The following is a 27,352-nucleotide window of genomic DNA, read 5'->3' as shown; positions in this document are numbered from 1 at the left end:
TTTTATATATGATTGCATCCTAATGGCCACCATCTTAACTTTTTTGACTATGCCCTGAAGGTCACCCTTAATCCTATCATCAAGGCTGCTTCAAAGGCTCCTCTTATCAATTTGTACAATGCAAAAGGTACTGTCCTTGACAGTACCTCTGTGTTCTGACCTAGGCTTCCTGAGCCAGTAAAAAGTACACGATTAGTCCCAAAAAACCTCTTTTTATTTCAACGGCTGTGAATTCTGTTCATTCACAGCCCGTAATGAGTCACAAATAGTTTGTAAAGAGTCCGACAGAAGTCTGCCACAGTCCTTCAGGATAAGGCTGATAAGCACCCACCTTTATCTCCCTTGACACGCTGCCAAAGACCTAATTGTCAATTAGCTTTGCAAGGCCATACAGAGCACAGAGTCAAAACGGAGCTTCAGAATTTAAACTGACCAGAACGAATAAAGTAACTTCCTGCAAAGGCTCATGTCATCTTTGCTCCACCTTTATGTCTTATGGGAGGGGCCAGTCATCTACAAGCCTTACTCCCGAGTCGCCCCTTTTGTCTTAACTGTTCTTGTCTTCTGGCAGCTCTGCACATGCGTGCACTGGGAACATGCTCCCCCTGTTCCTCTGCCTCGCTGATGTCAGACTCTGGAGGCTCTGGAGTTAGCATATAACTCCCAGATGGCCCTGGCCCCATTTCTGCCTCCGAAGCAGAGCCCTCATCCAAACCATTACCAGACACCAGGACTGGCCCATGTTCCTCCCCAGCCTCCTCAGTTTCCGACTCTGCTACCAGCTCTGCAGGCTGCCAGCGGACCACAACACTCTGCTTAAAGGATTAAAAGCTGAGAAGTTATGATGGCACTGAACAATTGACTTAAGGCCGTCTATAAAGTTGCAGCCATCAGGGAGTCTCCACAGTCATGTGACTGCAATTTCTAACATTCCCTGCTGGCTTCTACAAGCAAAGACAGTGGGGACATTAGTAGGAAGTCTGAAGTCACTTTGATTCTTGCCATTTTTTCACCTGCACATGCTCCATAGCAACTCCTCTCCGCCCACTGCTGTACGTATGTATGCACCTCTCCACACTGTAGGGCACTTGCCCACAGCACCCCCATGGCATGCGCACATTCAAAGGACCTGCCCCTGCAACACCTGAACACCCACTAGTAACCACATGGTCCTGGGTTTATGATGGCAGCTTGAACTGCAGGTTTGCCATCACTAAGTGATATAGTCATACAACATCATGTTTTACAATCGCATTGCTTAGTAATGGAAATGCCAGTCCCAATTCCTGTCATAATCCAAGGATTATCTGTAATCTGGCTAAAGTATGTTTATCTAGCTGAATCAAGATTCTGCACAATACAATTTATATCAAAGTTCATATGCAGTTTCAGAATAGTAGATAATGTGCTAGCCATGAGAAGCATCACATTTCCTCAGGTAAAGGAGCAGGGGTGAAATGCTCCCAGATCGGATTAGACCGGATCACCCTATCCGATAGCAATCTTGGCTGGTGGTTCAGCGATCCAGTAGCGATGGCGGAGCATAGCTCCGCCCACCCACCTTGGTGTCATTACTTCCTGGTTTTAATCAGGAAGTAATGTGTTTTTTACCTTATGTGCATGCGCAGGTTTTGCACATGCGCAGAAGGTCTGCGTGCACCTGAGACATGTGCACATGGCGCGTGCACTTCTGAACCAGTAAGGAAGGTAAGTAGATTTCACTCCTGTAAAAGAGTACTTATATTCAATACTTAGAAGAAATTTAAATAATCCTGAAATAAATAGATGTCTAAGTCACTCAGATTTAAATGCAATTGCTTTTATTTATTTATTTATTTATTTACTTACTTACTTATTGACATATTTGGACAAACTTGCAATATTTCTTTCTCTTATTGCACTGCGCTTCTTTTTGCTAGGAAGAAAGCCAGTTAATTGGAATGAACATGGAGTTAACCAAGATATAATTATACTAAAACGAGATGGAATGCATTGGCCTATAATGCTATATATAGTATAATGTTTATACTTGAATTAGGGGAAGAGATTTTCTGAGTTTCAAGAGAAAACAACAAATTAAATAGCCTAGTTCTAGTCTCAAAAGTTTCAAGAAGCCTATTATCACGTAGATTTTGATTATATGCTAATCAGTGTGCTTATTATAATAGAATGTGAGGATGACTTCAGTATTGTAGTGAAGTTATCAACAAATAGTAAAACCTTTTAATGCAGCCCTCAGAACTTTTATAATACAATGAATATATTAAGAATATTAGGGCTGTAATCCTATATCCAATTTGCCTAGAAATAAATTCATTTTAGACAGGCATAAGATTGTGTTGTCAGGGAAAACCAAAACAAAGGAGAATATTTTTCTCTGTGTTTTTTGCAGAATTAATTTTCAAAAATGAAAACTTACACATTTCTAAATAAGTTTTCATAGAAGTAAGAACTAAATGGCATAGGTTTTAACTTTCATGGAAAAACGGAAATTCTGGCATACAATTGCTTGTGGAAGGCTCAGCACAGGGACAGATTAACATATAGGGGAAAGTCTTTGAACTGCTATTGTAATACAGTATAATATTACACAATTGGGGTATGTAATAATGATTGATAGGTTTTTTTATGAAATGGTAAGTGATGGGTGGTTGCTAAAGATATTGTTCTTTCTCATTTTAGCAGATTTGTCGGTTTTTTTAAGGAGAAAGGAAAAAAGGGAAGTACTAGAAAAACAAAGGCGAATCAAAACCGAATAATTACACCATGAAAGAAAATCAGCATTAAAAGCATCCTTTCCATCTTATTCTTAATGCTGTAAAAAAACTATAGCAAACACCAGTCATCCTCCCATGTTCTGCAGTGAATATTTTTAATAAACTTTTATTAATTTTTGAAAAGAATATAAAAATTAATATCAACTAATATAACATAAGAACAAGAAAAAAACAAGAAAGAAAACAGTGCACAGAGAATAAAAGAAAAATGATACAAAATAGCTTCCAGTCTTCTTTATATAATTGCAGTTATATAGGTACAATTATAAGCTTTTCTATTTGGTTACAACTTAACTATTTTTTCTGTAATCTATCCTGTCTAATCATCAAAACCATAAATCATAAATACATTTTTTCTCTTTTCACACAAAGTCTATAAAGAGTTGCAGTTGGCAATAAATGTAGCTACTGTAATTCTCTCTTCTCTGATCAAAGAGGTTAATTTAACCATCTCAGCAAGGTCCATCTATTTCACCAACCATCCCTCCATTGGGGATACAGTAATATTGAATTTTTCTATCTTTGTGCATACAATAATCTTGCTTCAGTTATTGTGTACAAAAATTCCATAATTGGTATCCAACTTCATATATGTTCACCAAACATGATAAAATGTCCCTTCTTGTTATTCACTTTTCCAGTATAAATCTGAAGATAATGTATCTGGTGGTATATATTTATATTACTTCATTTTATTAAAAAATTATTTTAAGTCTATAATGTAATATAAATTTCAATCCTTTCCACATATTCTCCCATTGTTCCATCTGTCTATTATAACCAAAAATTGTAGCCCACTGTCATATATTCTTTCACTTTTTTCTTTCAAATTTCAATAAACGTGTATAATTTTAGCAATTACATGTTCATCATTTGTACACAATTCTTTTTCAAATGTAGTCTTACAATATTCACAACCATATAGTCTTTCATCTATTTTAAATTAAATTTATTAATTATAAATAAGAGAATCATTGATAATTGAATCCTCTGTCACCAGTTCTTCTCTTGATTTGATTTTATACTCGCCTTAACAAAATTCTAATGCCTCTCGATAAATTAACCATTTGTGTTTGCCTGTTCCTCATCTATAAAATGCTTCTTGTGTCGAGATACACAAAATTTATTTTGGGGCACAACTTGAATTTGTATCCATTCCGTGTTCTTCTCTAACAAGAGTTTTTAAAATCCACTTCGATTTTGAATTTATGCCACCAATATCCATGCCGTCCAAATCTCAAATCATAGTATTCTAACTCCAAAAGCCTTCTATTTCTCAATAACACCCACTCTTTCATCCAAACCATCATCCAAAGGAACTAGCAAGCTGCCAAATACAAATTCAAATCAGGTAAGCCCAGTCCTCCTCTTTTCTTTGTCTCTTGGAATATCTTGTTATATTTAAATCGTGGTGTTTTTTTCTCCTGCCACTCAACAATGAATATTTCACTAGATGATCTGATGCAGAATTTAAAGAACAATACGAAACAGAAAGTCAAGGCAGTCCTCCCCCACAATTAGTAACTAAGAGGGTGGAATGAACAAGAATGGATCTTTCATTTTTATTGCAGTATCTCACTGATATTTTGCATCACTTTGAAATTTGATCCAGGACTCATTGGTTTCACACTATGGCCTATCTTCAGGAGCTATTCTTTGAAATTATTGAAAGCTGGTAATTTCCTAGAATTGCTACAGTTCTACAGCCAGCCTCTTTTCCCATTACCTGTAAATCTCCCCACCCCAAGTTCAGTCTGCAGTTTCTGGAACTTGTTACTTCTTTGTATGGATTATATTCCTTTCTGTGGAATATATCTGCCCTTTCCCCCTCAATGCAAGTGTGGCTGTTATTCCTTATTTGATCACCATTACTGATAAAATCTCACGCGCTAAATGTTTTTCTCCAAATGGCAGGTACATTTAATAATAAAAAATAATAATTCATAAAACTTGTATGCTGCCAGGCTCCCAACAATTCTTGGAATAGATTTATTCAGGAAAATTATGCAAGTGTATTAATCAGCAATTAGGTACATGAATATTAATCAATAACTCAGTTCCATAAATTTTGTAAGTGCATTCAAAAATATCCTTGTTTTCATCAAGAGAGCCAAACTAAATCACCAAAACTGACAGGCAAAAAAGAAAGAAGAATCCCAACTGCTGAAGCAATATGTAATCTCGGCCTTGGCAACTGTGGAAAACACCTGGTTGCAAAATTGCTGGTCATTCATTTTCACAGCTTTGAAATGCAATAGAGGATGGTGGGAAGATAATTAGGAAGCTATGGAGGGTTTAATGACTTTTGTTTACATTTCTTTAACATAGCTTCCAACAATTGTAATTTCTTATTTGATTTTCCAAACAAAATGCTTAGGCATATGTATATTACAATGGATGTAGGTATCTTAACATCAAATGCTATTTCTTTTTGTGTGGAAGGGGTAGGGTAATTGTAATCCGCTACCAGGTAGTAAGACAGAACACTTATTTACATTCCTCTATGCCTCAGGCTTTTTTCTTTTTTCTTTTTTTCCCTTTTTTCTTTTCTTTTTCTTTTTAGAGTCAGTTTCGTGTAGTCATTAAGATACCAGGATAGAAACTAGGAGGCCTTGAGCTCAAGTCCTATCTTAGACACAAAGCCAGCTTGGTAACCTTTTGCCAAACACTCTCCTTCAACCCTCAGAAGAACACAATGGCAAATCACTTCTGAAAATCAATACTGACTCAAAGGCACAAAAAAATAGCTAAATAAAAATTTGTCAGCTTTAAGGAAAGATATGAGCACTGATTGGCTCAAAGTATTTCTTGTATTTCAAGGTCAAAAGAGCCAAAGATGATTTTATTCTATTTATTTATTTATTCAATTTATATGCCACCCCTCTCCGAAGACCCAGGGCGGCTCACAATACACTCAAAAAATCACTATAAAAACACTTAAAAATTAAAAACATTAAAAACATTAAAACCCACTCACACCATTCATGGACAGATCTCGTCAGATCGCAAAGCGAGATCAATGGCCTCAGGCCTGCTGGAAAAGCCAGGTCTTCACCGCTTTTCGGAAGGCCAATAGGGTGGGGATGGTCCGGACCTCAGGAGGTAACTGGTTCCAGAGAGCTGGGGCAGCCACAGAGAAGGCCCTCCCTCGCGGGCCCACCACCCGGCATTGTTTAGCTGATGGGACCCAGAGGAGACCAACTGTGGGATCTTAGCGGTCCCTGGGAGCTATGCGGTAGAAGGTGGTCTCGAAGATAACCTGGCCCTGAGCCATGTAGGGCTTTAAAGGTAATAACCAACACCTTGAAATTTAAGACCTTATTTAAAGTACCTGACAGAAATATAATTTAAACATCATGTTTGGAGAATGAAATTAAGGGTCTTCCTCTTTTTCTTCTAAAAAATTAAAGTATGTTTTGTGGATGTGTAAAAAAAGCTATAAATTCTTCTCTCTTACTGTCATTTTAACCCATCCTGACAATGGATCTCAATGATGATCATAATCAAAATTCTGCACCTCCCTGTTCACGTGTGTACTATCAATCAGAGAGTTCTGCCAAAAAAGAGAATTTTAGCAGTAACGTTTTTCTCATTCTCTCATCTTGGGCAAGTGATAAGAGGAACCTGTAATACTGACAAGCAGGACAAATTGCAGGGGTACACTCCTTAACATTGTGATCTGGCTACTTTAGCTGAGAACATTTCCATTACATTAAGAATTTGATGGAAATAATCTCATTTAAAATATTCCATGCAAATGTTGAAAAGAAACACCACCACCTGCCTTTAATATGTTTAGCCTAGAGTCAAATAACAATCCAGCTTGTTTTGGAAATGGAAGGGAACTCAAGCAATTTATACTGCAGTAAAATAGCAGTTCCTCAAGTTGTAATCCTCCATATTTGCTAGAATTATGCTTCCAGAATTCCCAGATGAAGGAACATATCAACAACTTATCTGAAACAAACTAAAATGGTACTATGGGTTTATTAACAGAAAAACAGAGAATTTTGTCTTGCTATATACCCAGTCCTTTTGACTTATTCATTCATCATCCATTTCAACAAGTGATTTTAAGCAATATAATCCTATCCAAGTTTACAGTGCTTGAAAATAAATCCCTTCTCAATCAATTGAATATATTCCTTCCTAAAAATGCTTAGCATTGCTACATTAATTGCAATTTAAAAAAAAAAACTTGATCATAATATGTCTGCTGTCTACTGTTACACCTATATTTGACAGCTACTGTTATGCTGATATTATGATCAATCCTTTGTCTGGCATATCACCTGTTATTTACATAACTCTTTTCAATTCTTCTTATATTCCGTTTGATTTAATTATATCCATATAGTTTTTATATTATGGTTTGCTCCACCTTTGAGCAATTTAGTGCAAATAATAGGATAAATTGTATTCAAACATTTTTCACATTAAGTAAGTTGTGTGCATATTCAAATTTATTTTACAATAATATGTAAAATAATGATCAAATATTGTTACATATTTAAAAATGATGCCATGTTTTTTTCTTTAGCTTTAGCATGAAGATAAAACTAGCTGAAAAAAGAATCAAATGTATGCACTACTATATTTGGTCCACTGTTTTAATATATCTACTGCATATGGAAACTGGTAGGTTTGATAAAGAAATGTAAAATAAGAAAAAAAGAAAAAGTGTTAGTCAAATGTGAACATTAATTCTAACCAATTTATACTATTCAGTCCTGTGACATTTGTGAGAAATGAATCAATGCCCACTTCTCTTATTAAAAAGAGCTAAATTATTTATATAAAAACTATAGATACCCATTCCTAAAGATATGAGTTTAGCTATTCCAAAGCAATGGAAATAAAATGGATTATGGGCCTTAAAATCTAGCCAAATTATTATAGCATGACACACATAATAAATTAACTTGAACCAATTTTATATGAAGAAATATTATGTCACCTTCAGTTGGCAGGTATCCATAGATTCACCAAAAAATTGCAGAATAATATGAAATGTTCCATTTTGAAACAAATCAAAAGTCAGATATTTTTTTCTTTACTTTCTTAGAAAAAATATCCAAGTCATGAAGAATTATTTATTAAGTCTATTAAAATGCCATTAAAAATAGTAAGTTTTTAAATTCTCTGAAACTCTTCCTTTAACCCAGATATTGGGGGGGTGGGGTGTTAACTTAAAATTTAATTGCTTGGTGATCTTTTGAGGGGAATTATTTCTAAAGAAAAGGAAAAAAATGGTAAAAATTAAAGGCCTGAATGAAGTTGGAAACTGATAACACTATGGACAGCATGACAAACTCTTGATTTTCTTTGAACGTACTCTCTATATCTACAAAGGAGCCAACTGATAGTCAATTAAAATATAATGAAAACTTAACAATGGAACAGAGAAGAAAAAAAATCAAAACGTCATTTCAATAAAACATTATAAAAAATAAACACAATGATTATAATTGAAAAGTGATAAAATTTTAATGTAGAATTAAATTCACACTAATAATAAAAGTATGAAAGTTAATTTTATAACTTTTTAAGAAGTTATAAAATTTAAAGATTTTACATTTTAAAAGAATTCTGTTTTGACAATTTTCTTAAATGAAGATCCTGTTAGTGCAAAATGCCAAATTAAGAACTAATATGTTAACAATCATAATAAAGATTGTAGAAAGGAACTGGCAAACAACAAAGTTTATTTTTCCAAAATAGTTTCCACAAATTTAACACAAATTTCAGGTATTATCTGAAATTATAGATAAGAGTATATCATTTCTTCAAATGTGGTCAGTTAGTTACAGTTTAATTATTGTGACATTGTCACTTTTATTTCTAATTATATCAGAATAGATATTGATACAATTCTAGGATGCAGGTCCAGGACATATTGTAAAGAGTGTGAGGTTTTGAGGTTGTTAGGAATCAAAACAAAGAACTATTATATAAACTGTGTTTTCTTTAACTTTATTAATATAGTACATATTATGCTTGACAGAAAATCCCGAGTTTTAAGGAATTGGGTAGGGCAAAGTGAGTTTTTATTTTACAAACTCTAAGGAAAAATATCAGCAGTGCTGAGTAACAAAAGTTTTTTTTTCCTTTTCCTTTATTTCATTTTATTATTTGAAGTTTTAGAAAAACTATAACTCAGTTTGGTTAGAATTGGAAACGGTAACTAACTCTGAGATCTTGGAAAAAGAAAGTAGAGAAAAATCAGTAAACAAAGGAACTCTTGACTAGACAAGTTCTCATTATCATTAGGAGAAAATAAAATGGCCTTGGATGTTCCCTGATTCCTAGGGGACTGCCTGCACTCTAGGTTTCAGGGCTTTATATAAGTTTCAGACATGGATAGTTTTACATCAGGACTTCCATTCCTCAGCTGCTATCAGCAGCTGGTGATTACTTCAGCCAGCTGATATGCCCACTCTCCTATATACACATTCTCTCATTTTTGCATTACTCATAGTTTGAAAATCACTTTGACTACTATAACATAATTATGTTAATGTCAAATGAGTCACTGAGAAACAGAAAGCTCTTGTGTATCAGACTTCAGTTCTAGGTCAGTTTCTGAATGTGGTGTATACTTCTACACCACAGAAGGATGGGGCCAATCAGAGGTAAGCAACAGAATTACTGGGTAGTGAGAGTCGTTAAATTACAAGCCTGGGTTAGAAGGAAAGTTGATTTTAATGCAATTCAGGGTCACTGGTTTATTATTTCACAGGCAAGCTAGCAGGCAGCTATTTCTAGTAAACAAGTTAGAACTATATGGAGGGAAAGTTTGGACACTTTTTTTTCTTTTTGAGCACTCTTAAGCACAAGGACGGAGGCAGAAGGAGAAGGAGAAGCTAACGTAGGATTAAGTATGTTTAAATCCAGTGAAATCACTGAAGATGTGTCTAACTTTGGTTTGAATAATACAATAGTTAACTATCTCGATATCAGCAATAAGTGTCACATGTACAGTGCTTTCCTTTGTAAATTGACTCAGAATAAAGCCTCACTTAGCACAATGGATTTATGGATTAGAAACATTATATAATGCATTCAAATTTAAGTATTTATCTTGTGGTGGGCCAAGTATTTCCTCTCTTTTTCTAGGTTTCTAATTGTGTAAAACTATGTTTTGTAACAAACAACAATGGGCTATGAGAAAATATCTATAGCTCTAGCAACCACTACAGTAAAGGATCTCTTGAATATTGCTCAAAAATGAGAAAACAGTAGTAGTTTTAAAGCGAATTTTAAAAAATGTCTAAAGATATCTATCTACATACATACTCTATCCAACTATTTTTTCTACTTGCTTAATTTTCATGTATATGAATGTTGTCTTACTGTTATGTTTTGAAACTTGATTGTATACTGTTGATTGTTATATTATGACATTTTATGATAGCAGGATTGGGGTGTGATTGTTGTTACTTTTTTACTGCAGACGGTTCATTGTTTAGCTATTATATCGGTTCTAGAATTGGAGTAAATTATTACAAGTTATAATGAAATTCGTGGCATGCACAGTAGCTAAATAAATTCCTCTCTCTAAAGAAGTTTCCCCATTTCTTACAAGGAAATATATTCATTTAAAACTGACCTGTTTGATAAGCAAAGCACCTTTTTATTTAAAGTACTCTATACTTTGAGTAAGATGGACTAATACGTAGATCTTATTTTGAGCCAGTTTATCTTGTACAATCTTAATGTTGTCATGCTAAGGAGCTTTACAGGCTACTCAAGCATTTCTTTCAGAATTTGGGTTTAATGGGTGGCTATTTCTACAATTAATATGTATTCTATATTTTTCAACAAGAATGCTGATATAAGTAACTTGTTCTTTTACTTTTTTGTACATCAAAACATCGGTCCCAGTGATTTTGATTCACATATATGTAGCAGTTTACCCATGCTAAAGACATGGTTAAGAAATTATTTACTCAAATGAACATAATACATATTTTCCCTAAATGCAAATATTTGCTGCCAGGATCCCAGTCAGAAGCAGGACTGTTATTATTTTATTAAATAGTTTTGATTCAACTACTAACAAATATTCTCTGAGCATATAACAAAGTAAAAGAATAAAATGACAATATAATCCAAGGAAAAAAGAAGAACAAAAACATCCATACTAAACATCCCAGTTTAGCATGATCAGTTACAAATAACAAAATTAATACCTACCCCTTAATTTGCTCATTGACCTCATTGGGCTTTAGCAAATTTAGAGGGATTTTACAAAGGTTAGTTGTGGAGAAGAGACAAAATACTCCAATTGATCAAAACAACTTCCAGGATTGTGGTCTCATATCTGAGCTGCACTTTTCTTTGCACCTATAAACACATTTGATGCAAATTTTATGAGGGGGGTGTTTCTTGAATGAGGAAAGTTTAGAAGTGTAACCATGTTTATCTGTTTAAATAAGAACAGCAATTGTATCCTATAAAACGTTAGCAAAAGGTAGGATTCCTGCTAAAATTTATATTTTTAAATCTGTTTTGTTTCACGTAAATAATCACCTTACTTTTTCACTAAAATCAGGGACAATTAAAGAGTTTCGCTTTTTACAACATACTTAGCCATATATTGAACAGTATCCTCTCACCCCTCTTGTACATAAAGCAATATAGAGCTCTTAATTCAACTTATCATCAGAAACACAATTTCAAGCAAAAACATTTTGTAGGCTGATGCAAAGGAATATTACACTTGCAAAAAAAAAAGGAACAGTACAGATTTCTTTGGTGACTATCATTACAAATAAGCTGCTGTCAATATAGCTGCAGCAAATTTTCTGAATACTCTAAACTTTCAGGAAAGAAAATAGATAACATTGTTACAGCAATATGATTATTTACATTTGTTTGAATAGTTCTGAAAAAAGGGGGAGTCTCTTTATAGGCATCCTCAAAAATTATCTGAGTAAAATACCACAGGCATAACCAGGGTTTACATGTACCTGAGAGAATGGAAAGGTGAGCCATTCAGCTGTACTCAGAATGTGAGGCCATCATCCATCTCTTTGAAAACTTCATGTCTGTTATCCTGACTTTTCATCTTTCTTGCTGCCTTCTCCTTCTGATCTGGGACTTCTGTTAATAAGCTCAATCTCCTTTGCCCCTACAGCCCCCAACGAACCAACTGTTGTTACTAAACTGAGTGGAAATGCTAAGTCACATAATAGGTGACTAACAGGCGCCCTATAATTCTTCACTAGCCATGATCTAAATATGAAGCAATAGCATCATCTCGACCTTAAGGTGAGTGAGGGGCTATATTTCAGAATGGTGCCCCTTGTTCCAAAGATAGCCTACTAAAGGCAAGATCTGTAGCTTAAAAGCCATTAGAGTTATAAATATTTCTCTATGATCCTTTACTGCTCTATTAAGTCATTTTCTGCTTTTTGGTATTTACTTCAAATGGTTTATTTTTTGAAGAACAGAGACTTTTCAAAAGAGCATTTAAAAATTTACTGTAATTTAAAAAACAAAATATTACATTGTAATGTGTTGATACAAAATTGGTTGAAAAGAGTTGCTTATAAAGTACTGGTAGTCCTCAACCTACAACCTTATGTTTAGTGACCATTCAAAATTACAATGACATTAAAAAAAAGTGACTTATGACAATTTTTCACACTTATGACCTTTATTCTCATGGTCATGTGATCAAAATTGGGATGTTTGGCAACTGACTCATATTTATGATGGTTGCAATGTCCCAGGTTTTGTAGCCTTTGAGTGAGCAAAGTTAATGGGGGAGTCAGATTCACTTAACAACCGTGTCACTAACTTAACTACTGCAGTGATTCACTTAACAACTGTAGCAAGAAATGTTGTAAAATGGGGCAAAATTCACTTAACAACTGTCTCATTTAGCAACAGAAAATTTGGGCTCAAATGTGGTTAAGTCAAGGTCTACTTGTAAGCTGTATGAGAGTGTGTGAAAAACTGAATAACGTCGGTTTAGAAAAATAAACCTAAGTTCAAATTTTTGACAGTCATGATGCTCAACTAAACCTGACCTGTCTCATAATACTACCATAGTGAGATAAACATGAAGTGGAGAAGGAAGAAAAACATGTTTGTCACAATTCTTTCAAAATAAGATGAATAAAAATGGCATAAATAAACTATGCATTCCTAAAAAAATTATGCTAATAGGAATATAAGATAGGGACTGTTAATATAGTTATGAAAATGTTAATATACAATGATATAAAACAATATATACAGCATTGCAATATAAATGTCCACATGGGGCTGGGGAAGTGATATCACTTGCATAATAACATCATTGTGCAAATTGTTATGTAATTCATGCCAGTCATGTGGTGTGACTGACGCAAAGGCAGAGGACAGGTCTCAATTTAGCATATAAAAGGGAACTTCACAAAAATTAATAATCTCATTTGATGAAGAGAGGCAATTTATCAGCCACCTATTATTAAATAATTTTAAACTTTGCTCAAAGGAGGTAGCTATTATAAGCAGGAAGAAGAAAACACTTTCCTAGGCCTTTCATCTGTTTTCTGACAGACCAACTAAATGTCCTTGATAATTCAGAATGAAGCTTAAGAAAACAACTTTTCTCCTTGAATTTTGCATGATTGGTAGACATTGACAGAGTTCCTTCACTAAGCATTTTTCAACACTTTTTGAAGCCTATTCTGTGTCTTCCTAGCCCTATTCCATTAGCCTAATGGTCAGACCACTATCAAGAGTGGCAATAGTAGGACTGGCAGAACAAAGCTCAAAAAATCTGAACAACCATCTCTGCCACCTTGTTTGTGCTTTTTGCTACCCATATTTGATAGCCTTAGGCAATGACTCAAGTGATCTTTGTTTTTTTTTTTTTCATTACAGAAAACTCTGGCATATCTGACTTCAAACCATAGTAGAGATATGAGTTATAAACTACTCATGACTCTATATGACAACTACATATTTGGAACAAAAAGTGAAATTTGGGTATTATTATAGGTGATGTATTTCATCAAAGTTGAACTGCATTTTTTTCTTTCAAATACATCAGTTTCTGCAGCGTGTACAAGCAACACTTCAATTTGACAACTTCCTCAAAATGCATTACAATTTAATTTAAAACATCTTTAAAATAATGAAATGTCCCAAGATTGCTATTAGGGCAGACCAATCAAAATTTGCATTCTCCAGAACTCTTCATGAGCCTAGATGAAAGGCAAATAGGATAAGAAAATAACACTGGCTACTATTTTATTTATTATAAATATATAATTTCTACCTTGCTTGTATTATGCACTATGTAGGGTGGCTTATGTTAACACAGTAACATACAATTTAATTGCAGTAAGATAATAGCATAATTACATGAAAAAAATTTCGATAACAATCTAACTCCTGCACTCCACCACTATTAAAGAAAGTATCAACTTGAGAAGATTCCACAGTTATAATGCAATCACAAGATAATCCTTTTTCTCATTCATATTATCTGGATCTCCACCATAGTTAGAGCTAGGAAGCTAATTCAGGAGAGAGGTAATCCTAAAATATCTTGGACTTCAATCTTTGAGAAATTTGAAAGTCTTCAATACTATACTGAATTGTGCCTGAAAACAAATCTAGTGTAGTGTGTAAGTAGTGTGTTCTCGTAGGTTTGGTAATACTTATCTGCATTTTTATCTGACCCTTGCATCATTCATTAATTTACAAGATTTTATGAGCATCATGATACAGGTAATGTAGTTCAGATTAATTACAAGCTTTGTGTCACTAAAGTCAGGTCTGACCTCATCAAGAATAGGTATCTATTTAATATCTATTTAGTATCTATTTAAACTAGGGAAAGTTACTTATAACCTCAGTTTCCACATACTTGCAGAATTTACAAATAACTAGACAACCTTGGTTCATAATTTCAAAGTTATTTTCTTATTGTACCAAATTTCTCAATGCCTTCAACAATGGTGGCCTCCAGAGAATGGTAAAGGACAGGAAGGCCTGGAGGAACGTTGTCCATGGGGTCGCGATGGGCCGGACATGACTTCGCAATAACAAATAGATATCAATCTGAAAACTCATTCTTCAAGGAAATTATTCTCTGAGCCAAAACAGGTTGCATTTGTATTTGAATTCATCTGCTTTCTACTAGTTACATCTTCCTTTATCCTAGATTACCTTTGTTACTCTTCTTCCAGGACATTATTGACTCTACATATTATTTCAGAACATTAGTAGCTTTCTTGGTGACAAGACCTATTATTTTCTGACATCTTCATCCTCATAGTATAACATATAGCATAACAAATTCCCAAATCTCTTGATAACTTTTTCTAATGGTTTCATGCAGATTTTTATTTTTTATTTTTTTATTAATTTTGTCAAGCATATATAAGTTAACAGGTAAAAGTATAAACATAATTTGAATACATGAAAAGTGTAAGTAAAAAGAAATATTAGGACAGGGACAGTAGGTACACTGGTGCACTTATGCACGCCCCTTACAGACATTTTAGGAATGGGGTGAGGTCAACAGTAGACAGTTTAAGGTTAAAGTTTTGGGGGTTTGGGGAAGAAACTACAGAGTCAGGTAGTGGATTCCAGGCATTGACCACTCTGTTACTGAAGTCATATTTTTTGCAATCGAGTTTGGAGAGGTTTACCTTGAGTTTGTATCTATTATTTGCTCATGTATTGTTGTGGTTGAAGCTGAAGTAGTCATTGACAGGTAGGACATTGTGGCAGATAATTTTATGTACTATGCTTAGGTCTGACTGAAGTTGGCATAGTTCTAAATTGTCTAAACCCAAAATTTGGAGTCTGGTGGCATAAGGTATTTTATTGCAGGTAGAGGAATGGAGGACTCTTCTCATAAAATATCTCTGGATTCTCGATTGTATTTATGTCCAATATGCAGTGCAGGTTCCAGACAGATGAGCTGTATTCAAGAATTGGTCTAGCAAATGTTTTGTATGCTCTAGTTAGTAGTACAATATTACCAGAGAAGAAGTACAATATTACCAGAGAAGAAGCTACGTAACTCTTAATGCCTTTTTGGCAATGTTGTTACAGTGGGCTCTGGCACTTAGATATTTAGAAATGAGTACTCCAAGGTCATTGAGAGAGTGAGGGTCATCTACAAGGTCATGTCCATTTAATTTGTATTTTATGTTTTGATTTTTTTTTTGCCAATGTGCAAGACAGAGCATTTGTTGATTGAGATTTGAAGTTGCCACTTGTTAGACCAATCTGACACATAGTCAAGGTCTTTTTGAAGGGTAGTTGCATTGTTGGTGGTATTGAATAGTTTAACATCATCAGCGAAGAGAACACAGTTGCTTTTAATATGATCACAAAGGTCATTTATGTAAAGTATGAAGAGTGTTGGACCTAAAATGCTGCCTTGGGGAACACCACTATTAACATGTACAGGATTTGATAGAGCGCTTCCTATTTTGACCACTTGTTGTCTGTTTGACAGGAAGGCAGCTATCCATTTATGTAGGAGTCCAGAAATGCCATAGGATTTTAGTTTTAGAAGTAATTTGTTGTGTACCACTGAATCAAAAGCTTTACAGAAGTCTATGTAAACTGTGCCTATTGCTTTGCCCTGATTGAGATGTGTAGTCCATATATTTTTGCAATGTAGTAGTTGTAGATTACAGGATAATTTTTTTCTGGAACCAAATCGTTAGAAAGTCGGTTGTTTTTCTCTAGGTGGAGGGTAATAGATTGGTTAATGATTGATTCTATGACTTTGCAGTGATGCAACATAAAGAGATTGGTCTGTAATTTTCAACTAAGCTAGGGTCTCCCTTTTTGAAGATAGGGATGACCTTGGCTTGTGATCATTGGTAGGGCAAGGTGCTGGTACTGAAAGATTTTTTCAAAAATTATGCTTAGAGGTTCTGCAATTGCAGTGGAAAGCTTTTTTAAGAAGTATGCACATAGTCCATCAGGTCCAATAGATAGAGATGGTTTTAGATTGCATAGTGTCTTTTCAACATTGTCTTCTGTAAAATCAATATGTGTAAGATCACCGTAATCGTTGTAATTGTCTGTAATATGACTGGGAAATATTGTGTATGTGTTGTTGCTGTTTACAAAGACTGAGCCGAAGAACATGTTAAAGAGATTGGCTTTAACGGTTTCGTCAATACAGTGTTTGTTGTTTGGTATTAAAATATTAATATTAAAAAAGTGGAAAATGGGCTCAAACCCTGAGGGTCACTATAGGTAAAGAATTATAGGACTAAACATGTCACCAAAGCTCTCTTCCACCAAGCAAAAATCCTGTGAGGACAGCAAATACAACTGAGAAGTTCAACAAAACCAACAGATATGAATTCTATCTAATTGGCAGTATAAATGATCTGCTAGATTTTATCCAAAAACCTGCCTTAAACCAGATTAAACTGGGCTAGATAATTCATTTCATTCATAAACCTCTAAAATTAAACTATAGCAAGTTCAAGTATCTTGCCCAAAGATAACAAATTGGAAACACAAAACAGTCCAAGAGGCTTCATCAACAAATAGTTCACAATGGCATTTTAAAAATCCAATTGTGTAATTCAGGTGTTTCTCAATCTCAGCAACTTCAACATGTGTGAACTTAAATTCCCAGAATTTCCCAGCTGTTTCTTCAGATTGACAAACACCAGTGTAATTCCTTTGTCCTTCCAAAGGTGTGTTTACCATCTCTGTATCTACTTGAACATACTTCCTGGTTGTCTAAATCAGCCAGAAAAGATAAGGACCAATTAGGTATATCATTGATTACATTATTTCAGAAAAAATATGCATATTCAGACTGCATAAATGAAATATGTCTATACTAGCCCAACAAATTTACATTAAAGGAATATAATTACAGTTATGGACTTTAAGTTAGAGGAAGATAAACACAAAGTCTGGCAAATATAAACCAGTGAGCCACTGAGATGTCTTCTTGAGTTTCCACAGTTACTGTTATAAAAAAAATTTCTACTCGGAACAGCCCAGCAGGATAACTCTGTGTATGTGCAAAGATGGCAGCAATGTTATATTGCTTCATTACCTTCAAAATTCCAAATCTGCCTATATCGGTGTTCTTCAACCTTGGCAACTTTAAGATATGTGGACTTCAACTACTAACATTTCTGGCTCGGGCATTCTGAAGTTGAAGCGCACTTACCTGAAAGTTGCCAGGATTGAAAAACATTGGCCTCTCTCACCAATTCAAAATATAGTGATGAACAGTTGTATTCCAATACATCTTCCAACACTTTTCCCCAGATTTGGGAGAACTAGTTTACCTTTCAAACTACAATCCTATGCTTACTATTGTTAGAAGAATTATCCTTCTGGGTTCAGTTCCAAGTGGGGAAAAAAGACACTGGAAACATGGAGACTGCTTGGAAAGATGGTTTAATGGTGGACAGGATCACAAGGTTTGAGTTCCTGAACAGAAAAAGGGCGAGATGCAGCGAGTCCCTGGGTTTTATGCTCTCTCTGGCTTTGAACTTCCTGGGGCTCAGAAAGAGTAACCTGATTGGTTGTCAAGACTCCCAGGGGGTGGGGATCTTAGCTAGCCTTGCTGGCTGATGTAATCTTCCCAGGTGCCATGTGGTGAGTTTCTGTTGCTAGATGGGTCCTATTGTGTTAGTTTCTGTTGCTAGATGGGTCCTATTGTGTTGCAGATGATGGTCCATTGACAAAGGGGGGGGCAATAAGGTGGGAGCTGCTTTGTCTTTAAAACATGTTTCTCCATTTCTCATCCAGGGAAACATAATATTCTGCCTTTTTAATATTTCCTAAAATATTTCATTCTTCTAGGAAAGGGGCTGGTGCTAACTTCCTACACTATCTAGAATCCGCCTGAAAGAAACAGGACTTGCTTGTATAAGTAAACAGGTTTAGACTTTTTTTCATGGCCAGACCATTCAGAAGTGTAGATAATGAAGGACTAAGGGACTAACTCTAGAACAGAAGCCCTGTATACTTTCACCAATAACTGATCAATGGGAGTAACAATGATTTTGGTTTTTGTTTTCCTACTGCAAAGAATACAAACATTTGGGTAAATGATTAGGGTATGGCAGGGTTTGTGACACGTTTTTGGAGATTTTTGCTTAACTACCGTTTATTGAAAAAATTAAAAAACTTTGCAGCCACCATCTATTAAGACTTTTCCACAGCCGTGTCTTTTTCCACTGGGGGGGGGGGTCTCATCTGCTGCCTCTTTAAGGCTTCGCCTACTCCAATCAACTTCCCAGGCTTCCTCCGGCCCCACAAGACACGTCACTGGCAAACCGGGAAGCCGATGGGTATCGTCCCTTTCCAGCCTTGATTATAGCGAGTGGGCTACCGACGTGAAACCATGAATAACGTCGTGGAACAAGAGCATTCGAGAAGGTCGGTCGGGGCCGGGCAGCTTCAATGCAGGCAGCGGGGAAAGTCACACACCTCCCTCCCTGCCCTTATCGGCTTTTTCCATCTTCGGTTCACAGCGAGCAGATCGCTGCAGAGTGGTGACTCAGAAGGGGCGGGGCTACGGCCTGTTTCTCCTTCTTGAGGAGTGACTCATCAGCGGCCGCGGAAGCCCCACTCCAAAGGAAGGCGCATTATCTCTGCCTATTTATAGCCTCCGAAAAGGCTGAAGAATGACGTCAGGCAAACGGTAGGTGGGCGGTGACCGGGTTTCGGCCTCGCCCCACGATTGGCTTGGCTGCACCCCCCCCGCTCCTCCGCCCCCCCCCCAATCTTTTGGGATGTCTTTTTGAACCTGGAGCCATCAAACGTGCGGTGTGAGAACCCGGATGACCGTTAGGCGGCAGCAAATGGATCCCCGAATCGGCGGAGTCTCTAGACGTATAAGAAGAGATCGTCCGGATTTTTTGGTGCTCTGAAAAACGACATGGTTGAGGCGGAGGTGATTTAACGGCAGCTGTACCGTTTTCCAGCAGAGCTGGCTGGAGAATTCTGGGAGTTGAAGTCCACAAGTCTTAAAGCTGCCAAGTTTGGGGACCCCTGTCTAAGGGTAGCCGAAGTCATGTTTCTCAAACTTACCAACTCCCCAGAACTGAATGGAGGATTCTAAGAAGTCCGCTCATCTTAAAGTTGCCAAGTTTGAGAAACTCTGTTTCTAGGATCCCATGATATATATCCTACCCAAGGATCCAAGCAGAGGCTTATAGTTGTTTCCTTTTCAGTGTAAATTTATTCGTATACAATTAATGTTTGAGTACAGGTAGTCCGATTTACCACAATTCATTTAGTCACCACTCAAAGTTACAATGGCACTGAAAAAAGTGAGTTAGGACCATTTTTCACATTTACGACCTTTCCACAGTCTTGCGATCAAAATTCAGATGCTTGGCAACTAGTTCATATTTATGACCATTGCTGTGTCCCACGAGCATGCGATCACCTTTTGCAATCTTTTGACAAGCAAAGTCAATGGGGAAGCCAGATTCATTGAACAACCGGATTACTAATTTATCAACTGCAGTGATTCACTTAACAGTTGTGGCAAGAAAGGTCGTAAAATGGGGCAAAACTCAACAAATGTCTCACTTAACAACAGAAATTTTGGGCTCAGTTGTTGTAAGTTGAGGGTTTTTGCCCTGTTGATCATAAATGGAGTGGTTAAGAGAGGAGCAGGTACTCAAAGGTCTTTTACAGTTCTGGGTGTAGTAATCCTTGAGTGCTGCAATTTTATTTTTGTAACAGTTCTGAAGTAATGAAGCTACTATGAAGGATCATGGTGCAATGGAATTACCTGGCAATCTAGCAAACTATTTAAATTTCTAGAAGCCTTGTGAAATGAAGCTTCTGTTTACTTTAGTGTGAGGTTACCAGTATATTATGATTTCTTTTAACCTATCTAAAATGCAGTGGCTACTGCATTTTTTTTTTCAAGGGGGTGGTTGTAAATTGCAACCTTTAATTTTATGAATAGATTTTAGTATGAATTGATATTTTAACTGGAGATAGTACAGTCACAAGCATCATCTGATCATCTGATTTGTTCAAAGGGAAAGCTTATGTTTGTATTATGAAAAGGAGTAATAAATGCCAGCTCAAAAATAATAACAGCTTAGAATAAGAAGAAAAGAAAATTAATCAATTATGAACTTTCAGACTGAATAGCTATGTTTTTGGATCTCTTGGTGGCATCTTCAGGGGCAGAGTGAACTACTTTGCAGTGTACTTCACTGGTAATGGACTGAGTTCTTGTATTTATAACTGGCAAGATGCTCTGTTTGGCCTATATGACGGAATTCCAAGAAAGCTGATTTCTCATCTATATAGATTTCTGATTGTTCTATTTTGAAGAACTTCCAAAAGAATTGGTTCCTGATTTGCCTCTCCTTGAATGTGGCTGCCGATTGGTATATGAATGATAGAGTATATACACAAATAACTTTTGAATTTTGGTGTGGAGATTTCTGAGAATACAATGGATTGGCAAAACCCCAAACAAATGGATCACCAAACGAATCAGTGTAGAAGTCTTACTGGACACAAATGACCAGACTCTACTTATCCTACTTTAAACCCATTATGCAAAGCCCTAGCTCTCTGTAAAAGCTCTAATGCTGGGAAGGAAAGAACAGAGGGTGATCAGTAGGAAGATGGATACATGCAGTTGCAATAGCAATGAGTGCACTGTTGGAAGAGCTGAAGGACCAAAGGAGGGACAGATTGGCATGAAGAAAATCTATCTGTGCTGGTGCTAAGAATTGACAATAACTTGGTGGCCTGCAATCAATCAATCCAGACTTATGACAATTGATCAATTTTGGAGAAATCCAATAAAATCTGTTCCTCCTTAGCCAGTTTTTGAGTCAAACTACTACTCATTCTTTTTGTTGTGATTAGCTAAGGCTGTTAAGTCTTGTTGTGGCATAAGGCTAGGACCCATGTTTTATTGATTTCCAAATTCTCCTCCTTCTTGTTGAAGTTATTGGAATGTTTATGGATCTCGATAGTATGTCTGTGTAGTGGTATATGGTAGCTTGACAGGGTGGCCAATACTTGTGTGTCTTTGAATTAGATGGTGGGTCAAATATGTTCTTTGACATTGATTATAGCAATGCCTTTCATATTCTTTAAGCCAAATATACTCTATACCACAATAGACTTGTGGTTCCAATATACACTTCTACACAACTACAAGGGATGGTAAACCCCTAATGATCTGCCATCCTTGAGTGATCAGATGATGTGCTAATGATGATTGGTTGGCTTGTAGAATGCTTTTAGGTTATGTCTGCTTTATATAGGTATTTCTCTAATAATTTTCCAATATGATCTATAACTTTCTCAATATAGGGGAGAAACATTTTCCTATTAGAAGTGGTTTGCCTTGCGTGCACAGTGTATTTATTGCTGTTAGATTTATTACTCACCTGATCTTACTAGCATTAGTTTATAGAGCATTAACAAGGTGTCTGAAGTCATCTGATAATCTTGCAGTGTCCTAGATTACTCTGGAACAGTCAGTAGGAGTTTTGATGATGCTTCACTTCTGGGAGGATGATGGAACTTTTATATAAATAATGACTCATGTTTGTTGGTTTTCAATACAGTATGTCTTAGTTGCAGGTAGTCTTTGACTTATGATCACACAATTGAGACTGGAATTACTGTTGCTAAGTGATGCAATTGTTAGTTGAGTTGTGCCCAATTTTACAATATTTGCCTGACCTAGAATCAGTTTTCTTGGGCTCCTGTGATATGGTCCAGTCAGAGAGCAGCTTGCCAAGTTCAAATAGAAGGGCCAAGAAATACACTACAATGTAGCTCACTCTGCCTCTGAAGATGCTACAATTGTCAGTGAAACATCAGAACACTAGAAAACTAGACCATGGATATTTAGAATGAAAACTCATCACTGCTTGCTTGACACCAGCTGTGAAAGCCTTACACAAGTACATAAGGAAAATTACTTTATGCTGTTGTCATTTAAATTGCTTTGTCATACTGTTCTGTTTTTTCAAATTATTTTGTTTTCACATGTCCACATAGCTGTTAAAACATTAACTTTTGGTTTTTAAAACTTTTCCCTTCTGTCTTTTAAAGTTCATGTTCATTAACTTCATCAACCATCATTGTCTTAGTCTTACCTTTGTATCAGTTTATTCAATCTTCCTTTGCATATGTGTTTTGCAACTTGATTCTCATTTGTTGTGTCTATATGACTAGTCAGTTTTCTTTCATACTGATCACTCATTTTTGTATTTAATTTATATTCAGCATCCATTCATTCTAGATCTTATTATTTTTGTTTTACTGCATGCATTTCTTAAATGTGTTGAATTTATTTTTAGATTTCCCTGACATATCAAACTCTCACTTCAGTATAATTAAGTAGAGTAGAAACAATCATCAACTGCATATTCATGGAAAACATTCCAGAATTCAAGTCTACTTACTTTATCATATGTTTAAATTATTAAATAATTTAATAAACTTTCCTTTCTTGCAATCATACATATCTGTGTGACTTTCTAAAGAGTAAAAACCTTTTTGAGGCACATTCTTTGCCTGAGAAGAAACTACAGTGAATTTCTTAAATGTTGCTTATTGTCGTTTCTCATATTTTTTTGATTAGAATTTTGCCAAATATTTTGTAGGTATTTTTTATAAATTACATCCCCACCACTCACTTTGACTGTGTTTCTTTTTATGGGGAAATAATTATGATGTGCTTCCAACCATCAAGCATAGATGTAGTCCCAACACACATTAAAAAAGTCACATACTACTCAGTAAGCAATACCATCCATATTTTAACATTTCTCTAACCATTTTCTACATCTGCAGCCTGACTATTTTTAACATTCATAGTAGCAATTTCTTATATAACTTAAATTTATTTGTTTAAATTCAACTCAACTTAAGGTATCATTGTAGATCTCTTACTTTATAATTGTCCCAATTAATTCCATTATTTTTATTTTTAATTCCATTCACTGTGATGGAAACGCCTGGTTTTACCCTCTTTGCCCACTTACAAAACATTTCTTTAATTTCCATCAAAATCACTGCATTTTCTTTGCCTCTTCTAGTTAACTATTCCTTCAGCTTTCTGTCTAACTTACCTTTCTCTTTGTATACACATTATACTTTATCTCATTCTCATTTTTTAATCTGGTTCTTGATTTTGCTACTATACAAAACATCCTTTCTCATCCTTTTCAAAAGTTCAAACCATTAATATAATTGTTGTAGCTTTCACATTATCTTTATTGATGCCCATTTACTATTTATCCCTCTCAAATTTTAAATGGTCTATATGCAGGATATTTTCTTCTTCTGCAGTCATTCTACTATCACTCTAGTTTGTTTTGCCTTTTCTTTCCTGTCCATTTCCCACCCACCCCCAAATTCATTCTTGAAATAACCAAAATGCTCTGTCTCACATTCAAAACCTCTAATCCTCTCAATTTTTCATATTAACAGTTCACTAGTTCTTTGAGTTAATTCCTTTGCCATGTGTACATGTGAATAGATGTATCTGAAGTTTGTAGACTGACAATTTCATTCAATATACACACACCACAACATAGTTGTTTTGGATTTTGTCTTAGGATGTTGTCTGAATCCTAGCAGGTGTAGCTTGTAATCCACTGTTTTATAGTTTGGAATATTGTGCTATCTTAGCAATTTGTATTCATTCAATCATTGTTTTAATTTCTGGGATGTTTTAATCTTTGTACACTGTTTAGAGTCACTTCTCTGACATGGGTAGCTCTATAAATTGCTTAAATAAATCAATACTTTAAATCAATAAGTCATCATTAATCAAATCATAGCTTAGCATGTTGTGTGACTATAACCACTATTTTTTATATCACCATGGAACAAGCATTTTTTTCCACATTTCTAAGACTGGACAACAAGTTCCTGTTAATATAATTGTCCTCTTCCTGTTCCTGGTTATATAAATAGAATAAACAGATGGAGTACCCGTGATTCTTCTAAATTTAGTTTTATTTCTCAATTTGGTAGCAAAAACCAGAACTGAGCAAAAGCAGTCTCTGGGTCTTTTCACGTGACCTACTCATTTCTTAATTTCCAAAATCTGGTGGGTGGATTTCTACATGTTCAGCTATCAGGAGTTAAACTGGAATATTGATTTAGAATTTGCAAATGAGTTCTTTTCCACTCCAGACAATCTGAGAGTAGAGACCACCTTAACTCCACAGGTAGCAAAAGATGCTCTTCAGCCTGAGAATCATTGCTGAAAGCAAGCTGGTAGTGTAATATTAGAAAGAATAATGTGAGACACTAAGAGAGTCACTCTGCATGTCTTGTGGGGCCACAAATGATCAGATCCCAGCAACTATAACATATCAGACTTTGGGGCTGAGTATGTTATATTAGGCATAACAGTAGAAGATAACTGGAACTTGGGGAGGCAGCCAAAGGTTGGATAATGTCATTATTTTTCCTCATTTTCAGGCATTTATCTTTATTATGAAATACAGATTGATGTCATATATGAGGGCAAGAGAGAGAACACAGCCAAATTGTAACATTAAATGAATTATGGATTAGATGCCTTAACAATTTTTCAGAACCCTGTAGTAGTGAGTTTAAGCTAAAATTACTTCCATCAAGGTTGCAAAATCTCCAGCCTGCTGGAGGTGAAGCTCAAAGCAGGAACACCCTGTAGACTTTATGGAGAAGAATGTACAGTAATATCACAATCTGAATTTGACACTAGTCCATAAGTGAGTCACTTTCTCTAGAATTCTTCAGTGAAAGAAGCTAAAAGCACTCGAAGTTGGTCAGTGATATGTAACAAATTTCACTTACTACTTGTTCCCATGTACTGCAGAAGAAAGTTAGCTGTTTTTAAACTTGTTATAGGTTTTTATAATAATGGCAGTAAAGAAAGCTGATGTGATAAATGCATTCCAGATTCCTGCATATTTTGTGAGTGGGTAGGCTTTTTACATTTGAAAAAATGTACCAATGTATACTCTAAACAAAGAAAACCTTTTTCTTTCTCTTTTTTCAGAATTATAGGTATATGCACAGAGAGTCAATAGACTTCTTAATCCTATTATAAATTTCAACAGTGATTGGCATACGCACTTGCAAGATTGACAAGATTTTTTGCTTGACTACTAGCTTTGCTAGAGCTTAGATTGGAAAGGTCTGTTTCCTTCCTTCTCAAACCTGTCAGTAAGAAAAGGATAATAGTAAGAAGGAACCCTATCATTTTGAGAATACAGAATGGAGTTTGCACTAGCTGAAAGAGAATATAGCCTTTTAAGAAGGAGGAGTAATTATATGGTGAAAAGTGGCAATTAAAACAAAGTAATATTACCAAAGTAATATTATCAATAAAGTAGTTGAAATATATTGACTGAGATGTGGCCTTTTTCATTCATGAGAACTTAACCTGAAGGCCAGATTTAAGGTAGTTATCATCTTGATTGGGAACCTAAGTTTCAGTTGAGATGTTCACTTTGGTCATACTACATATCAAATCCTGGTTTGTTTAATCATTTGTTTATTCATTTGATTTGTATATTTGCCCATCTCAAATATATGACTAGGGCAGCTCACACATTTAAAAACATCTAAAAAACACAACCAATAAACAAGGTACAATACAATAAACAGTACAAATACAATAACCCCTAAAACCAAATGAAAAACCTAATTAAAACCAAAAACAACATAAAAAGCAGGCATATACAAGTCATGGTTCAATCAGTATAATGATCTAACAGGTTCCAAACCATAACCAGCTGGTCCAGAATGCAGCAGCGCGGGTAGTGACGGGAGCAGCATGGCGCTCCCATGTAACACCGCTCCTGCGCGAGCTGCACTGGCTCCTGGTGGCCTTCCGGGTGCGCTTCAAGGTGTTGGTTATCACCTTTAAAGCGCTCCATGGCATAGGGCCTAGCTATCTTCGAGATCGCCTGCTGCTACTGACGACCTCCCATCGACCTGTGCACTCCCTCAGAGTGTTTATGTTCTTAATTCTGGCTGTGCACCGCCCTGAGTCCTTAGGGAGAAGGGCGGTATATAAATTGAAAAATAAATAAATAAATAAATAAAACCAGATCTGCAGGCCCATTGACATTACTGTGTCTTTAGAGCCTTTCAAAAGGCAAACAGCTGTGTCCGATCCAAGATTTTTTGGGGGGGGGGTGATGTTCAGGTGGGTGCTGTGACAGAAAAGACCTTTAGAGCCTGGATCTTATCAGATGACATTTCTTAATGATCGGGATCTGTAACATACTCTTTCTGCCAGACCTCTTTGCCTATCCTCTTTCCGGGTAGATAGTACCTGGAGAGAGACTCCTTCAAATAGCCCTGCCCCAATATAGATTATTTATTAGCACCTTGGACTGAATCTGGAAGTAGCCTATGGAGCAGAGATGCATTGTGTGCTGAACATAACTGCTCGCTCCACTTCATTTTGCATCAACAGAAATTTCTGGATGCTCTTCAAAAGCAGCCATACATTACATGTATATATCGAACAGATTGAGATAATATAACACTTTAAACTGAAAGCTTGTGTCTTGCACTGGCTTCCAACCATGTAGAGCCACTAGCCAGGTGCTCAA

General features: G+C 35.7%; 1 long non-coding RNA gene across 1 annotated transcript in view; it reads left to right on the top strand.

Moving 5' to 3' along the window:
• The first annotated feature begins 19,293 nt into the window (after nt 1–19,293).
• LOC139320456 (uncharacterized) overlaps nt 19,294–27,352 on the top strand; it is a 28,620-nt gene continuing 20,561 nt past the window's right edge. Inside the window, exon 1 of the long non-coding RNA XR_011600692.1 lies at nt 19,294–19,431. This is a non-coding gene — a long non-coding RNA (uncharacterized lncRNA). The remainder of the gene's footprint in view (nt 19,432–27,352) is intronic.

This window comes from Pituophis catenifer, unplaced genomic scaffold (genome assembly GCF_029215685.1).
Source record: "Pituophis catenifer annectens isolate HBS135680 unplaced genomic scaffold, rPitCat1.0.hap2 SCAF_1, whole genome shotgun sequence".
NCBI classification, from domain to species: Eukaryota; Metazoa; Chordata; class Lepidosauria; order Squamata; family Colubridae; genus Pituophis; species Pituophis catenifer.
Note: the sequence above shows the minus strand (reverse complement) of the source record. Positions and strands in the feature narration are given on the sequence as shown.